The following is a 17,628-nucleotide window of genomic DNA, read 5'->3' on the forward strand; positions in this document are numbered from 1 at the left end:
CTATTTTAGCCATAAGACCCAGAGCCTTTCCGCACTCCATAAATTTAGTACTATATTCAACCCGCACAGATGCTGTACTCCGGGCATTCCGCATGATGTCACCAACCTCCCACATCCAGCCAGCAAACTACTAGCAATATCCGCCATTTTAAAGCGCAAGTTGGTGAATCCCAAAAAGTGGATTCACCAACCTAAAAAGCGCTTTCCCCCAGTGGACAACCAGCAGACTACATGCAAAAGAAATGTATGGAGGCGAAGAAGCGCTATCTCCACCTCCAATGCCCCACCATTCCGGGGATGGGATTTTTTTTTTAAGGCAAACCGCCTGGAGCAATTAATAGGCATACAAGCGTGCAGGCAAAGCCAAAAATAATATTTTTCCCAAAAGTTAAAACACAAAGCATACCTCTCTAAAGTTCCTCCCCCCCCCCAAAAAAAAATCAGGAACAAGATTCATTTTTAGAAGACTCAAGACTTGTGATTCCATATGGGGTGGCATTCAAAAAGCACTATGCATCCATGATTAATATATATTAATGATTATATATTAATCATTATATATTAATTAATTATATGATTGGGTGCATAGGAATTTAAATGGAGAACTATTAATTTTTTAAAAATTGGCAGGCATCGCGGAACCTTCAAAAAAAGGAGAAAGGATTGGCTGCCTGGCTTGATTGACAGGCGGAAGAGTTGTAGGACAAACTGCGTCACTCACTTCTGCCATTTCCAGCAGCAGTTGTGAGATGCGCAAAAGGGTGTGCAAAAAGGTGGCAGACAAAAGTGAGACAGCAAAAAGGTAAGGAATGGCCGGGAGGTACAATAATACTTAGCACTATGCCATTCAGCTGGCATAACACTATCTTTAGCAATGTGCGGAAATGCCCCCAGAATCAATGGGCTGGATCCAGCAATCTGAGCATGGCAGCCTGTTTCCTGATTATCAAGTTTCCCATACTCAAACATTGGGTATTTTGGGCCAGCCCACTGGACTGGGACCATTGATAATGTCAGCTTTGAAACTTCTAATCATATGTATAGGTACACCTGGATTCTACAAAACACTATCAAGCGCAGAGTTCATACTTCCTGCATTTCAGAAACTGCTCATTCAAATTCTAGATTGAAGTTCTTTCCACATAATATGAGGCCAGTAACTGTGTGATCCTAAGCAGATCCTTGGTCCAGCAAAATCAGTTTTGTTTACTCAGACTGGCAATGACTCTCCAAGGTCTCAAACAGATTTTTTAAATGGAGAGGTTGAGAATTGAACCTGGGACCTTCTGCATGCTAAGGAGATATACCACTGAGCCACATCCCCCCTCCTATGGTCTTTGGAAGGTTTAATACTGCTATGAAATGCACTGTGATTCTCTTTTAAAAACTCCTAGTGGAGTCCTGTAAATATTTGGCCTATCCAGTTTTATTGCACTACATTTTTCTGCTGTTCTTCTCCAAGGAATTAAAGGCACCAGCAGCCTCTTCCACCCCATCCCCTCCAATGTGTATGCTGTGAGCTAGCTTAGATTGAGAGACAGTGGCTGGTATCTTGTATTAGGCCGATGGAACTTCCTCCAGCCTTCTGTTGGTGGAAGAGCCCCTTTAAGGTGGTGGAAGGCTTCAAACTTTGCTTAAGGGGATGTCAGAATACAGGCCAGTAACTTTGTAGTAAAGTAAGAGGAGTATCCTTCCTTACACTCTCCAGCCTCTATACGGCAGAGATTCAAATTTAATGAAATTTAGTAGCATTCACAAGTATGTTAAAATGCTTCTTCCTTACCCACCCCCAACTTTCAGTGCTTGATTTTCTCAGAGTTGTGCCCAAGCCCCAAGAGTAATGAAATCATAAATATCCTAAATAGAGTTCTAGACAGTGGTTCCACACTTCCCTCCTATGTGAATGACCCCCATGCAAGCTTACATGCAAACAAGTTTTTAGGAAGCTAGGCTTTTATTAGGATGAGCGCTCTTCTTAACCCTAGAACCTCCCCAGAACTTCCAGCAGAAAGCCCAACTGGAACATTTAGGATTTAAGGAGTGGACAACTGTCAATTATGGTTGAATGATGATTAATGATTGTGATAAATGTTGACAATTTTAAACAATTAATTGTAGTAGGATGCTTACTTTGTATTGTATATGTATTACCTATTGAATATGTTGTTCATCGCCCTCAGCTAAAGTTGTGTGCAAACAACTCATTCCCTACCTGATTGGCCCTCCCTGGGGGTGTGCTGTCAATAAGGAAAGAGCATTCTTCCAATAAGGGCCAATTTGGGGGCTTATCTGTCCTATTTTTCTTCTTCCTGGTGTTTGCCAGATGGAAGAAGTGTTGGCCTCTCTGAAAGACCCTACTGCTGGTAAAGTTGCCCCGTCTAGTCACAGGTTGCGTCCACAACCCAGGTCGCCCAGCTTCAAGTTAATATAGGCTGTCAGCAGCTTCTCAGTCCTCACTATATGATGACTCTGTCTTCTGCAGTCAGCATCTGACTTACTAATGTGGTGTGATGCCTTTTTGGTTGGAGCTCTCTTCCTGCACAGAGCTGGTATTGCTTAATTGGCTCAGGTGAGCCAGATGGACTGATAAGGCGGGGAGCTACAGCTGGAGGCTGGGCACAGGAATGGAGAGCTCCTGCAACAACTTTGGAATCTAAGCCCAGGTTTGTCTGCAGCTCCATTCCCTTCTGCTGATCAGAGCTCTCTGCCTGTTAAACATCTGGTTGGACTCAACCCTCATCCAGCTGAGGGTTGGGTGAAGCTGGGAGGTCCTGGCAAGGTTTTTCCTTTGAGGAGTCCTCCCTAACAGGACCGGGGCTTACAACACCTTTCCATAGCCCTGCAGCTGGCCATCAGAGCATTCTTTGCTTTCCCCCATCCTCCCTCTCCTCAGAGGGGCTGGGGGGATCTAGCAGCCATCCCCACCCAGTCTGGCCCTTGGAAGATGTAGGGGGATGGGAAGGAGGCTGTGTTCCCCCACCACCACCACCAACAACAACAGTCTTACCTGTTTAATATGTGTTTTGGGAGGCAGGCCTTCACCAAGCAGCCCAGACTTTGGGAGATGTGGATGTGGGTGGGAAAGAGGCAGCCTACCCCCTCTGTAGCCTTCTCCAACAAGCTCAGCCTTTGGTAGATATGGGGGCGGGAGTAGGAAAGAGCATCTCCCACACAGCCTTCCTTGCCCAACCCAACCTTTGGTAGGTGGGTGGGGGGAAAGGAGGCAGCCCATTCCCTATTGTCTTCCCCAAGCAGCCTAGCCTTTGGGAGATATGGAGGGGACAGGCAGCCCCCATGTCCTTCCCCACCCAGCGTAGCCTTTGGGAGATGTGGAGGAAGAGACAGGAAAAAGGCAACCCCCCGTGGCCTTCCCTGCCTAGCCCAGTGTTTGGGAAATGGGGGGTTGGGGCGGAAAGTGACAGCCCCACCCACCCTGTGGTCTTCCCACCCTTTGGGAAATGGGGGTTGGAAGGTGGCAGCCCACCTGCCCAGCCTGGCCTTTGGAAGATGTGCAGTTTGATGGGGCGGTGGGGAACATTGATGACCTGTGTAGACACTGTTGTATGGGGGTGGGAGTAGGAGGACCAGTACCCCTCCAAAACAGCTGTTTTCTCCAGAAGAACTGATGTCTTCCTCCCTCCCTTCTTTCTCTCTAATCTTCCTGAAGGTTTTCAGCCCCCCCACCTGAAACTTGGAAACGCAGCTGGCTGCATATGAAGGAGTCCGAAATCTAATCAAGCTCTTGAGATTAGCGTCTGCTACTCTTTAACCCCTTCACCACACTGGATCTCGAGATCGTGAGGATGGGCCAGAACCTTCCCTTCCTCTCCCTACAACAGACACCCTGTGCGGTAGGTGAGGCAGAGAGAGCTCTGGCAGGACTGCTTTGTGAGAACAGCACTATCAGGGCTGTGACAAGCCCAGCATGTGAAAGAGCAGGGAATCTAGCTTCTCTGCTCCTAACCACTACACCAAGCTGGCTTGGTGAGGTGGTTAGTTACTGCTCAGGGTTTTCATGTGTAAGTAGGGGTGTCAACTCTGAATTAAGTAATTCCTGGAGAATTGGGGGTGGAGCCGAGGGAGAGATCTCAGCTGGATATAATGCCATACAGTTTACCCTCCAAATCAGCATTAGCTACTCTGTGGAGTCTGGGCATCAGTTATAAATCTTGCATATTTATTTATTTGTTTGACTGACGACTGCTGTTGGGCCAGCTGACTCACAGCGATTTACAACAGAATTAAAATAGTAAAATAACAAAATATGATAATAAGCGATCCATAATAAAAAGCAGTCCCCCTAAAATTTATGACTCAACAGACCCATTCCAGTTCAGTGCTAGCAACCATCCAGTGATCCCGAAGTACAGTAAGCTGTGACAATAAAATATTGCAAAAGTATTGAAATACTGAAGCCCCTAATAAGGAGAACAGCAAGATTCGAATCCAGTAGCGCCTTAGGGACCAACAAGAGTTTTGGGGTCTGTATGAAAGCTCCCTTTGTCCTAATAATGAGGAACACGATATTTGATTAAACGTTCATTGTGAATTATGTTTTGTTCTTCAGTTCACCACTAGGTGGCGCTTTTTACCTAAACTTGGAAACAACTTTTCAACATGCTTCACTGTGAAATCCTCAGACCTTTTGGTATCCAAGAAGGTAACATCCAGATGAATGTTGTCTCCCGAGAATGCCACTCACATTCTGCCTCATGGGAGCCATAGTCCTAAAAATCTTGATCAATTACGGCATTTAGAATATTTTTCAACCAATAGCGTCAGAAGTTGGATCCAAAGTACTGTAAGACAAAGCTCATAGAATAAGAGTTCTCATCCAAAACTGGTTGAGGTCATGCCTTCACTTGCTCCAAGCAGGGCTAAGCCAAATTCGTATGCAAGTTTGTATGAAGGGAAGAAACCTTCAGGTAGGGCCAGTGTTCCATTTCCTACCCCTCTAGTGCTAGCCAGTGAGCGCCCCTACATTTTGCCTGTGATGGAATCTTCATAAACAGCACGATGGTGAAAGGGCAAGGGAGTTCTCGCCGGAAGGGAATGATTTCCCGCAATATCCTGTTCTTTTCCAGTGATAATGCCTCTCCGCTAGGATGTTCCTCCAAATTAGAAGCTCCTTTGGACATGATATATATGCATAGTAATCAAATCAAATCAAAATCAAATAAAATACCTTTATTGTCATAATCATAATAAAACATCTATATAAAAGACAAGGTGGTTCAGATCCCAAATCATGGAGGAATCTTGCAATGCCTTTGGTTACGGGTTATGATCCGATAAGAGAAAGTGCACTATTATTACAGGACTGTGAGTCTTGCTTGCCCCCCCCCCCCACAAGAGGAAAAATGTACCATTCTCTGAGATGGTTATGTTGCTCACAAAAGAGGAGAACGTCTTCCACTGACTCGGGTTTCTTTGCAGGACATGGGCACAGTCTGTCGGCATATTGGGTTTTAGCGTACTGACCTTTAGTCACTGCTGTCGGTAGGAGGTTCAGCCTTGCTAGCATAAAAAATTGCTTCATGGAAGGCGATTTTAAAGATGTAAAGTATGCATAGTAATAAGGGTCCCTATATTTTGCTCCTATTTATTTTTATTTCACCCTTCACCCGAAAAAGCAAATGATGGGCCTCCAGTCTCATAAGCCATGGCTTGCTATTAAATGCTTCTGTGTACGCCTGCTCTTCAGGAGAGTATCAGTTAAACGTGTGGCTACCGCTGGCCAAGGTACAGCCCAGGTCCTTACAAAGCTGCCGGTCTCCTCCTCAATCACCTGCAAGATATCCGCCTGTTCCTTTTTCTCATTCATGGGCATTTGTCTCGTCCTCTCGTTTCTATTGCTGCCCAGAGCCTGAGTCTTGCCGTCCTTCTTGTTTCCCTTCTGTGCCTTCCTGAACTAGATAAGCACAACTCGCCTTCCCCACAATCCGATGGAAGTTGCAGGAGACTTACTTCTCCAACCTCTGTGCCAGGGGAATCTTGACCCTCCTGGTAAGGGGGAAAAATCCTGTTGAGTTTGAGATTCCTTAGGGCTCAGAGAAGCAGGGTATAAAAACCAATGCTCCATCTTTGGAGATTTTTAAACAGAGGCTGGATAGCCATCTGATGGAGAGGCTGATTCTGTGAAGGCTGAAGGGGGTGGCAGTTTACAGTGGATGAGCGGATAGGGTCCTAGGAGAGCTAGTCAACCTGTGGTCCTCCAGATATTCATGGACTACAATTCCCATGAGCCCCTGCCAGCAAATGCTGGCAGGGGCTCATGGGAATTGTAGTCAATTGACATCTGGAGGACCACAGGTTGACTACCCCTGCCCAGGACGTTCCAACTCTGTTATTCCATGATTCTTTTGACCTTCTTGTGATTGGACACTGTTTTAGCATTTTGGGAGAGGGAGAAAAGGTTCACTGTCCACCCAGAGCATAATTTGACACACCTCTATCATGTTCTCCCTTAGTCGTCTCTTTTCTAAATTAAGAAGTCTCAGACACCTCGTATAAAAGGCGTTCCCAGCCTCATAGTCATCTTAGTTGCCCTCTTTACTTTTTTTCAGATCTGCAGCATCATTTTGAGACGCATTGAGAAGAACTGCACACAGTATTCTGAACGAGGCTGTGCCATAGATCTATACAGGGACTTTAGGATAGTGGGCATTTTATTTCCAGTCGCTTTCCTAATAATGCCCAATGTAGCTTTCCTTTCTCACTGCTGCAGCCCCATTAGGTTTCACGGACCTATCCAGGATGACCCCAAGATCTCTCTCTCCTCCTCTGCCTCAGCACATTCAGACCCCTTTAGCATGTCATGGGGTAAGGTAAAAGGTAAAGGTATCCCCTGTGCAAGCACCGAGTCATGTTTGACCCTTTGGGTGACGCCCTCTAGCGTTTTCTTGGCAGACTCAATATGGGGTGGTTTGCCAGTGCCTTCCCCAGTCATCACCGTTTACCCCCCAGCAAGCTGGGTACTCATTTTACCGACCTCGGAAGGATGGAAGGCTGAGTCAACCTTGAGCCGGCTGCTGGGATTGAACTCCCAGCCTCATGGGCAAAGCTTTCAGACGGCTGCCTTACCACTCTGCGCCACAAGAGGCTCAAGGGGTATAAATTATGTCATGGGGTATAAATTATGTAAATAAACAAATGAGCTTTGCCTTTAACAGGAGGCCTGTGAGCATTCCCATCGCTTCACGGCTACTCTGTGGCACACAGATGTTTTGTCATTTTTTTTTCTCCATTGTGGCTTTCTCCACAAATAGCTCACCTCTGGAGAATTAAGCTGTACGCAAAAGCACAGGCCATTGTACACCAAACAATAGGAGGGACCTTTTTCTTGTTCGCATGGATCCTGAGATCTCACTGAGCACTGAGACTGAGGCCTCTCATAGTTGAACCTTGCTCTTGCAGCCTTCTTTTGACACCATCCCACGTGGGCAGACAAGAAAGTCCTTTCTAAATAAACCTCTCTGCTTCTAACGCAGCAGACTTAACTGTTCGGCTTAACTGTTTTTGTTCTGAATACAGAGGCTCGACTTAGTCCGTAGACCATTCTGAAATGCAAAACCAGGCAGGGAACAAGAATGTCACAGCTTGTATGTTTGTCCTGCTCCAGCTATAACAAGATCCACACGAGATAATAGGATTAACGTTTTCATAAAGAGAAATAAAAGTAGATCATTCGATACCTATTATTATCCTTTTAAAAACAAGGCTGAGTTACAACTGTTTTTTTTGTGGCAACTAGTTTATCTGCAACCGTAAGAGAAAAACAGAAATGAAACACACACCTGTTGATGTCTTTCTTTAAAGGACACTCTACGGAATTAAAGTTTTCGTTGTACTTTCCCAGCAGTTCCTACACCAACCTATTATGAAACTGAAGCTGACCAAGAGCTAAAAACAGGATAGTTCCACTGCACCTTTTGTTGTTTATAGCATCCAAATCAAAAGGGTGCAGCTTCTTTTGAAGAATAGACTGCAATTATTTGTGGGCACGGAAGGGGGTGAGTTCTGCCTACCCAGATGTCAGGAGGACTGAATTGTAGCAGCAGACTCCCTCTTCTGTACAGCATTCACCCTGAATCCACAATGCGGGCTGGATGAGAATTCCAGTCATTGACCCTTCTGGGGGTGCGCGTCTTCTGCTGATCTTTAAGGCCATTTGCGGTATGAGCCCAGTGTATGAGAGAGACCGTCTTACTCTCTATGCCCCTCACAGGGTGCTCCGCTCTGCCAATACCAACATGTTGGTGAACCGTGGCCCGTGTGAGGTTCACCTGGCCTTGACCAGGGCCGGGGCCTTTTCGGTCCTGGCCCCTCTGATGGAATTTGCTCCCAGAAGAGCTAGGAGCCCTGCAGGGGTTGATGCAGTTCCTCAGGGCCTGTAAGATGGAGCTCTTTCACCATGCTTTGGTTGACGCTGAGGGGACATTGTGAGCCCCTCCTTCTTAATTGTTCCCCATAATCCCCATCTGGGTAGCATCCTTCTTTCATTGGGTGTCAGCAACGGGGGGGGGGGGGATTGGGTGTGGGTGGGAGGGTCTGATTGTTTTGTTGTACTATTTGTTGTTTTACATTTTGTATTTGGAGTCTGATTTTAACTGCCTCGAGCCGGTTGGATGGGAGCAGCAGCCTACAAGTCTAATGAAATAAATAAAATTTCTGCACATTATAGAGTTGGGTGGATATGCTAATTCTAGCACCCTGTGCATGTGGGGGGGGGCAACCTCAACAGGGTGGTTTCATGCCAGAGTCAGTTTAGGTCAGTGGTTCTCAACCTTCCCAATGCCGCAACCCTTTAATACAGTTCCTCATACAGTTCCCCTAAAATTATGCAAGTGTTCTTTCACAGAAATTAAACCGAAACTGACCAATGGCGTGAAGATCCATTGTTCCCGATTGTATATAAATTGTTTTTTTCTGGGGTTTCTCAGTTCAGTTCTGCCTCTTGTCCCACCATGCCGATCTCGCTCTTTTCCGCTGCTCCAGACAGACGCTCTATCTCAATCTACCCCACAAGGCTGTTGTGTGGATGGCACCCCCCCAGCCAAGCTGTTTGCCCTGCCGCAACCCCTGTGAAAGGGTCATTCGATCCCCAAAGGGGTCCCGACCCCCAGGTTGAGAACCACTGGTTTAGGTATCTCACTGCTATAACCTAATATGCTTGATTTAGGTAGTCACATCTTGATATAATTAGCCAAGATAACATTACTTTAAGTAAGGTAAAGTATGGCATCAAGTCACAATCCACTCAAGCCCTTATGAAGTTACACCTCGCAGGATTTTCCAGGGAACAGATCAGCAGAGGTGGTTGGCCTTCCTCTCCCATCCTAGCACTGACTCTGCTTAACTTGACCAAACATGAAGCAGCCTTATTCTGAATCAGTCCACCAAGGTCAGTATCACCCACTGAGAACAGCAGCCCTCTCCAGGATCTGGGGTCTTTCAAACATCTACAACCTCGTCCTTTTATCTGGACTCACCTGGGATTGAACCTGGGACCTTCTGCATACAAAGCAAAGGCTCTTCCACTGAGCTACAGGCCCTCCCATCAGAGCTTCAAAGCTCTGACAAAATCAGGATAGTCTGACCTATTAGAACTGCTACCGTTAACGTTAAATGAAGTTTTAAAAAATAATAATGAATAAAGTTTCTAGATATTTTTTATTATGTGCCTTTCCTCACTACAGGACCAGGTAAGAAGGGTTAACAACCTGATGGTGCTCTTTTTCCAACCAAGACGACAGGGGCTGAACCTGAGACCTTCTACAGGCCAAGCAGATGCTCTACCTTTGAACCACATCAACCTCTAGATGAAGACAGCTTCAACTTTCTTCTACAACTGAAGCCACAAGCTCTGAAAAGCCTACCTTTCCAACAGGTGTGAATCTGAAATATTTCTCTTACATAATTTGTACAATTATCTGCGCTAAACTGTTTGGGATGGTTTTCACCCACAGAAAAATAAGCGGAGGATATAAGGGTATGCCTGAAAAGACATTGAAAGCACCCCATCTAACTTTTTTGTCCCCTCTGTTTTCATCTTGTTTGACTTTCTGCACCAAAGGCTATCTGGACAGTGGTGACAGATGGGTTGGGAAGATTGGTTGCCTCATCAAAGCATGAATCTCTTAAGAAATCGATTTTGTATTTAAGAAGGGGAGAGGTTTTCATGTTGTCATCAGGACCTTGTTGTGACTATAAGTATAAATGAACTTCCTGAGAGCAGTTTCTGGAGGGGAACAGGCAGGAATGAGTCAGAAATGGAAGGAGAGGAAGATATAAGATAATTGCAAAAGGAGTGGGAAACAGTGAAAGAAAAAATAGTCTCTGTGGAAGTATGACCCAGACTAAGGTAAATTCTACTTATTTACCTTTTTTTTTTTTTTTTTTTTGCTTTTAATATTCTAGGACCCCAAGAGTATTTCTGTGCAAATGTTCCCAAAAAGTCCTGGCACGTTAGAGGATTTTGAGACACTTTTTCAGTTTGTACAGAGCGCCGGCTGATAGGCAAGGTAACACACTTGAGTTTATAAGTTAACTTCAGTTTGATTGACTCCAGCCACAGTGTAAAACATCATTGTTGGTAACGCACAATGTAGCTAAGTAGGTAAGGCAGGCTTTCTCAACCAGGGTTTCGCGAAACGCTGGGGCTTCTTGACAGATCTGTAAGGGTTTCCCAAGTGGGTGGGAGTTAATTCTTTTAAAATATACTTTCAAATTTCTTAAACATTTATCAGGTGATATGACTATATATGGTCATGTTGACCACCCTCCCAAAATGGCCAGTGATGGGCCTGGAGGGGGTGGGAAGGGGACCCAGGTGGGCGTGTCCACAGCTATGCTTCCCAACCTTATTCTGCACGATTGCACCACTTCTGGGGTTTCTCAATGCGTGAAGAATATTTCAGGTGTTTCTCGGCGATAAAAAAGTTTAGAAAGACTGAGGTAAGGGGACATGACGTCTGGATCACCGAGCAAAATGTGTGAAAGCATAGCAACAAAACCTGTTGCTATAGGAAAATATGGGATCTATATCTGCGAAGTCATAATTTTTGCTAAGCTTATAAAGTTTGTTTTTGCTGAGATTACAGAAAACCATAAATATAACACAGAAAGACAAAATACAGATTTATTGTTGACATTTAACCAATGTGCTTATACATATATGTGGTAATTGAAAGCTATCTGCTTGTCCAAGAAGTTGTTTGTCATACTGTCTAAAAACTTAGTACCTTACTAATGGAATTCTCGGCTCTTTGCCTTCAAATTCCCCTTGACTGTGATAAAATTCTGTCTCCCTCTTGAATCTCCGTGTTATGTCCTTCACTGGGCACTGATACACCAAGTAAACAACCCCATTTGGGTAACACTGCCATGTTGGAAGAAGAGCACTCAAGTTCACTGCCCAAGGAGCCATGAATTCTCTCTGTGCGGTATGTCATTGCTTTTTAGCATGCTGCCCCATCTGAAACTATCTAATTCTGAGCACGGCCCCAGAATGTAGATATTAAAACCTGTCCACTGGGGCCATGTATGCAGACCTCCCTAGGTTCCCTTCCCCACCAATTTTGCAGGCCTCCTATCTGTTTAACTATATAAACCCAAAGCAACGTTTCTGTAATGTTTTCTTAGAACCTACAAAAATATCACAAACAAATGGGCTGGATTCTAGAGCCACTCAAATTGGAAGGATATTTCTTAGCTTGGAAATGCAGCTTCCGACTTTGCAGAACAGAATATCTGGGCCCATCCCAGTGAGTTTAATTAATTCTGTCTGCCTAGCGAGCTGCAGAGTACCGTTATGCGATTGGCGTAAGTTGAGCCTTCACAAAAGTAAATCTATGTGAAGAGCAGAAATTAAAAGTTAGGTCACTTTCAATATCCCAAACAAACAAACAAACAAAAAGATATCCAAATTTTGGTCTGTCACACACTCTCTCATCCTAACTTCAAAGTGGTGTTTGTCATGATGCAGCAAGGAAGGGGGAAATGTAGGGCGTTTAGGGGTCCCCCTTTGAGAGATAAGTGCAAGTATCAACAAAACAGCTAAATAAATAAATAAATAAATGCAGATTTCAGGATTCTGGATGCGGCTGGAAAACAAAAAAAACCCCATCAACTGGCTATAGAACAGAAGAGCAGGACTAACCCCAACCGGCTCCCTGCCCAAAAAATCTTCGACCTCCCCCGCCAAGGACGCGAGGCCATTCGAGGGCACTTCTAGCGTGCCCCAGAAACCGAAAAAGAGCCGGGGCCGTCGTTGCTCTCTTTAAATAGACGGGAGCAGCCTCGCCTCGCCTCTTCTTAGCAAACGCTGGCTGGAGGCCACAGGGGCGAGGCGAGGCGCGGCGGCTCCCCTGCGGGAAGAGGCGTCCGAGGCACGGCGAGGCCAACTTTTGGGCACCGCGAGGAGAGCGCCCGCCGCCATCTTGAGCGGGCGGCCCTGACTCCCCGGCGTAGGGCGGGCTTTGGCCGGGGAAGACCCGCCTCTGCGGTGAGCTCACACGTCGCAAGCTCCAGCTCCACGCGATTTGCTCCTCAGCCCGGCGGCCGAGGGTCGGGGATGGCCGGCCAGGGGTCCTTCCCGCGGCTGGAGCCCCCCTAGGGCGCGCGCAAGGCAGCCCCGGCCACAGCCGCCGCTCCAGCCGAGCAGCAGAGCAACCTCGCGGCTCCCCCCGGGCAGGCTGGGGGACGACAGGGGCGCCGGCAAGGGACCTGGGGGCGCGCTCCGGGAAGGGAAGGGAAGCAAGCGCGCCAAGAGGCGCCACGCCGACGCCCGCCTGCGCACGGGGACTCTTGCCAGGTGATGAAATCCGGGAGGGCGCCTCAGACCCAGCGGGCAGCGGGGCTGCATGGGGGTCCCCACCCCACCCCACCCCACCCCACCCCACCGGGCGCCTGGCTCGGACCCCGACCCTGCCTTGCGCGGGCTGCGGAGGAGCCGTTCACGTGCGCCCGGGCTTCAGCTGTTGTCAACAGCCGGGTGCGAACGCGTCCCCGCTCTCCTCGGCCAATAAATGCCGCTGGCTCGGGAGACGGGGTCCTATTGGCTCCGGTGCGCCTTTTGGAGAGGGTGGGTGGGGATGGAGGCGCTGCCGATGGGCCCGGCGGCTGGCGAGGGGGAGTGGGCGCGGGGCACGTGTGCGCCTTGTGCTTGGGCTAAGCCGCCGGGGATCTCCGCCGAGCAGGGTGGGCAGGGGGCGTGGGTGACTTGCGTTGGGTGCGCCGCCGAAGATGCGTCGCCTGGGGCGGCTTCCGACCCTTGTTTACTCCGAAGTCATCCCCTTTTTGCTGCCCCGTGTTGAGTGCTGCTCTCTCCCCGTTCTACTTGCTCAAGGGTCGCATCCTTGGTTGTAGCGGGACTCCCATCGAAACGAGGAGGTACTTGTAGGTTTGTACAATCACCGAGTTGTAGACGGGGAGGGGGAGGATGTCCAGAAGTAAAACCAGTCCTGTATTTCAATCTATAGAAACGGTTCCAGTTCGAAATCGAAGCAACTGTCAAAGCCTACTTTGATTTATTTAGGGTCTAGGCATGCCCAACTTTCTCTCTGTTGCATTGTCGGGCTGTATGAGTGCAGGAAAAAAATGCCATTATACAACCTTATTGGCTGCAAAGCAATGGATATTTGTGTTATGTTCAGATAACAGGGTTCTTTTTCCTCTGGTGTGCAGGCTTGCAGTAAGTATTCCTCACCAACACGACTGCCCACTTGAATCTATTCCTCATAATGCCATTCATATGAGTGACTTAGGAGCAGGGACAACAAAAATAGAGTCCAGTAGCCTCTTTAAGACCAACAAAGATTTATTCAAGGCGTGAGCTCTCAGATGCAAGCACTCTTCTTCAGACTAAGTGGAACAAGGACCATAAGCGTACAGAAATAAGGCAAAAATAGATTGTGGCCAATTAGTAAACTAATACATAACATCCGAATTAAGCTGTATGATGCCATATGTTAATTCTTTGCTAAAACAGCTAATCAGTCCTTTTGGGTTCAGTTGTAGTTCCCAAAAACACTGGAGAAATAAAACTGTCCATGTTATTAATTAATGGCAGACACTTTCACAATTGTGAAATGATAATGTCATCGGTCCAGTCATATCCGACTCTCTGCGATTCTCTAGGAAAGTTTATACCAAAGGTTTCTTTTAGTTGGTTCATGGTTCATGGTCATCCCTGTGTCGGCTTTGATCGTGTCGAGCCAGTGGATCCTTCGGCGACCACATTTCCTTTTGCCGCTGATCATGCCAAGCATTAATTATTTTTCTAACAAGTTTGATCGCATGATGTGTCCAAAGTAAGTGAGCTTTAGTCGCGATATCTTCCCTTCTAATGACATTGTTGGTTTGCTCCTCTCTAAAACTATCTTGTTGGTAACTATAACTGTCCATGGTATTCGTAGCATTCATCTCCAACACCATAATTCGAAAGCACCTATTCTCCTCCTGTCTTCCTTCTTCAGGGTCCAGCTTTCGCATCTGTAGGTTGTTATGGGGAAGACAACGGCGTTGAGTAGCCAGCACTTTGTATTAAGGCTGATATCTTTACTTTTCTATATTCAGTTCATGCTGTGAAAAGAAATAATTAAAAGAGACTAGTTGCTTGCCCCATCCGTCTCCACCCAAGCTTGGAAGCATCCCTGCAAGTGACAAGCTGTGCTGGCAAATTATCTTGTCCTGAGATTAGAGAGTTAGATTCGAAATTAAATTACATATTACTAACAACATATTACAGTCACCTTGTCTCAAATAAAATGAAATAAGAAGGGATTGTAAGGAATGTGGAAATAAGAGTCGAATGAGATTAGCATGCATAGTGAGAAAAAAAAACCCTAAGTCCTTGTTGAGTCCAGGGTATGCCATTGTTTGGAGTGTTGCAATAACTTGCATTAGTGCAATCTCTCTAATGATGGCAGATTATAACTTGTAGGTGGAAACTGCCCTTGCTGCGATCTCCTGTTTTACCTGTTAAATGGCTTGAATGAATGGTAGTTTCACAGCCTAGTTTAATAGCTGAAAAAGATGTTATCCTTTTGTGTACATGTGGATCTTGTTTAACACGTTGACTTGACCATGTTTTAGAAACATGATGATTGCATGTGTTAGCATGCTGTAAGAGTCATCGAAGGCTATAGGCAAGGTAAAGGGAACCTTTATTGTCAGAGGCCGCAATATTTAAAGCAGATTTTTTTTCAACCTTTTGAGGATGGAGGAGCCCCTGAAATAATATTTCAGGCTTCGAGGAGCCCCAGAAGTGGCTCCCCCATACCTGCCTGCCACCCGTCCCCCAAGTGACCTGTCATTGGAAGTAACATCACTGCCCATGTTAACAGACAAGTACAGGGAGGACTGGGATGGGGAAGGAGAAGAGTTGTTTTTTATATCCTGCTTTCACTGCCTGAAGGCATGTCATAGAATCATAGAATCATTGAACCATAGAGTTGGAAGGGGCCATGCAGGCCATCTAGTCTAACCCCCTGTCCAAGCGGCTTACAATTTTCTTCTCTCCACAGGAAGTTGTTTAAGGTGGGAATAGGTGTGCAGTCTCCACCCCCTCATAAGCACAGAAATCACGAGATAATTAACTCACATTTTGGGGGGGGGAAGCAGTGGAAGTGGCCAGTTCCTTAGCTTGTGGCCGAATCCATTAAGGAAGGAGGAGAAAGGCCCAGGACCCCCTACAGAGCTCCATAGACCCCTGGTTGAGCATCCCTGATCTACAGATATCTGAATATCTGTAATGGGGGAACACTGGAGAAGGCCTTGGCCTCTATGCCCTGTTTGTTGGCTCTCAGGAGCAGGTGGTTGCCCACCCTGTGAGACAAGATGCTGGACTAGAGAGACCACTGGTCTGCTCAAGCAGGGCTCCTTATGTCTTAAGACCAGGAAAAAGGTACATATCTTGCAATGTCAAGTTGATTGTAAACAGTGCCATTCTAAGCCCACTGGATTTAGAAGGGTATTCAGGATGGTGTGGTTAATGTTGCTTATTTGGATGAGATTAAGGAACATAACGAGTCATTGGAAAAGACAATAATGCTAGGAAAAGTTGAAGGCAGCAGGAAAAACAGAAAGCCCAATATGAGATTGGCTCAATCAAGGAAGCCACAGGCCTCTGTTGGCAAGGCCTGAGTCAGGAGTTTAATGATAGAGGACATGAGTTCAAAGGGTTGCCGTAAGTCAGAATTTGGCAGCAGGTAAGACACAATACAGAGAATAAAACATATTCTTGTTTTTAGGCCTTCTTGATGGTACACAGTTATGTGATGTTGGTTTCTCAGATTTTTTCCCCTTAACTATTTTTTTTAAATGTGTTCTCTTAGTTTATCACATATCTGTCATTTCCACAAGTTGATGTGCAGAAGGTTCCAAGTAGATCTATCATATAAGCATTGATCAGACACTGGGACCTTTTGTGAGTCTATATTAGTTTGGTGTAGTGGTTAGGAGTGTGGACTTCTAATCTGGCAAGCCGGGTTCGATTCTGCACTCCCCTACATGCAGCCCAAGGGTGACCTTGGGCTCGCCATGGCACTGATAAAGCTGTTCTGGCCAAGCAGTGATATCAGGGCTCTCTCAGCCTCACCCACCTCACAGGGTGTCTGTTGTGGGGAGAGGAAAGGGAAGGCGACTGTAAGCCGCTTTGAGACTCCTTTGGGTAGAGAAAAGCGGCATATAAGAACCAACTCTTCTTCTTCTTCTCCAAGCTTTCTCAACCAGGGGTTTCCTGATGGCTCTGGAAAGGTTTCATGAATGGGTTGGAATTAACTAATTTATGTATGTTTCTTTAGATTTGTAAAACATTTATCAGGTGACATGACCATATATGGCAAAATGGCCAATGAAGGGGAGGAGCCTTGAGTGGGTGTGTCCACAGCTAAGCTTCCCAACCATATATTGCATGATCCTGCCACTTCTGGGGTTTCTCCAAGCCTGAAGAATGTTTCAAGGGTTCTCAACAGAAAAACAGTTGAGAAAAGCTGGTATTAGGGTTTTCTGAATGCTGTAACAACAGTAGCGGAAACAGAATTATTTGCCTTCAGAGTGACTGAGGAAGAAAATGGAGATTGCTTTTGGAATAGAGGCATAGTAATTTTCTGCCTCTTTTATTAATTCATTTCAGATATCAGAGATAAGATGGCTTCACAGTGACTTTTATTACTGTACTGTAGTGTCTCATAATTATTGTACATCTGTCGTATCTAGATGTAGGACCGGATGGCAGACATTTTCAAAATCAGGAAGTACACCATAATGTCACTTGACTGAAGTAATTTACAAAGCCCAAAATGATGCCGCTAACTTTCTCCTTGAGTGGTTTTACTTCTGCTTAAGTTAAAACAGCCATAATCAGTGTTCTTTTCTTTTCAAAGATGCTGTCTTTACTAGCAAGTTGCGTTTTTTTAATTATTTACTTTTTCTAGAAATTTTGCCCCATTTAGCACTGTGCACTCTGCAGGGGTTGTTTTCTGGGATTGTTTGTGTGTGTTTGTTTTTAGTTTTTGTTTTCAGGGTTAGTACTAAAGCAATTACCCAAACTGAGCTCCATTAGGTAAACATGTGGAAGTGTCTGAACTTCAAGAGAAGGAAGCATGGACATAACTATTGCTTTTT

The 17,628-nt window shown here is 46.0% G+C and overlaps 1 protein-coding gene across 6 annotated transcripts in view; it reads left to right on the forward strand.

Annotated features, from left to right (window-relative positions):
* The first annotated feature begins 9,869 nt into the window (after positions 1-9,869).
* GPR155 (G protein-coupled receptor 155) overlaps positions 9,870-17,628 on the forward strand; it is a 54,795-nt gene continuing 47,036 nt past the window's right edge. For 3 of the 6 annotated variants that reach the window (XM_077319667.1, XM_077319672.1, XM_077319673.1), the window contains exon 1: positions 12,512-12,814. The gene's annotated coding sequence lies outside the window, so the exon portion shown is untranslated. The other 3 variants (XM_077319671.1, XM_077319668.1, XM_077319670.1) reach the window with 3 other exon arrangements.

This window comes from Paroedura picta, chromosome 2, assembly GCF_049243985.1.
Source record: "Paroedura picta isolate Pp20150507F chromosome 2, Ppicta_v3.0, whole genome shotgun sequence".
In the NCBI taxonomy this organism is placed as follows: domain Eukaryota; kingdom Metazoa; phylum Chordata; class Lepidosauria; order Squamata; family Gekkonidae; genus Paroedura; species Paroedura picta.